The sequence below is a fragment of the Oncorhynchus nerka genome, linkage group LG10 (assembly GCF_034236695.1).
Source record: "Oncorhynchus nerka isolate Pitt River linkage group LG10, Oner_Uvic_2.0, whole genome shotgun sequence".
Lineage (NCBI taxonomy): Eukaryota > Metazoa > Chordata > Actinopteri > Salmoniformes > Salmonidae > Oncorhynchus > Oncorhynchus nerka.
The window spans coordinates 25,176,093-25,176,538 of record NC_088405.1 but is presented as its reverse complement, the minus strand read 5'-3'; the positions used below and the strand labels follow the sequence as shown (position 1 = coordinate 25,176,538).

At 50.9% G+C, this 446-nt stretch overlaps 1 pseudogene; it reads left to right on the top strand.

Annotated features, from left to right (window-relative positions):
* Positions 1 to 446, top strand: part of LOC115135057 (protein NDNF-like) — a 19,093-nt pseudogene continuing 18,647 nt past the window's right edge.

Sequence of the window (446 nt, the reverse complement as noted above, 5' to 3'; positions counted from 1 at the left end):
CTGGAGAATAGGAGAGAAAAAGAGGAGAAGAGAGGAGAGGAGAAGAGAGGAGAAGAGAGAAGAGAGAGAAGCTTTACTCACGGACTGGCTGACATTCACATAGCCATCACAGATCTTGTAGGACACGTACAGAGCAAGGCTCCATGTGTGACTGAGTGGGACCTGCAGATACCCAATACTGTGCCTTGGGACCTGAACACACACATTGGGAGTTGTGCCGTGGTAGCCAGACACCTATTAAAGCAGAGAGGCAAACCCCAAGGAAGGGAAGGGGGCGTCCAACAACAATCTGAGTGTTGACTCGAGCTCCTCCTCCCGTCCGTCTCTCATCCTCCTCTTGTCCATCTCTCCTCTCATCCTTCGTATTCTGCTCTGGAGTGCACTGTGAGGTAAGGACACGCATGTTGTCGTTGTCAAGTGCCTGTGTGTGCATCATCTTGAAATGT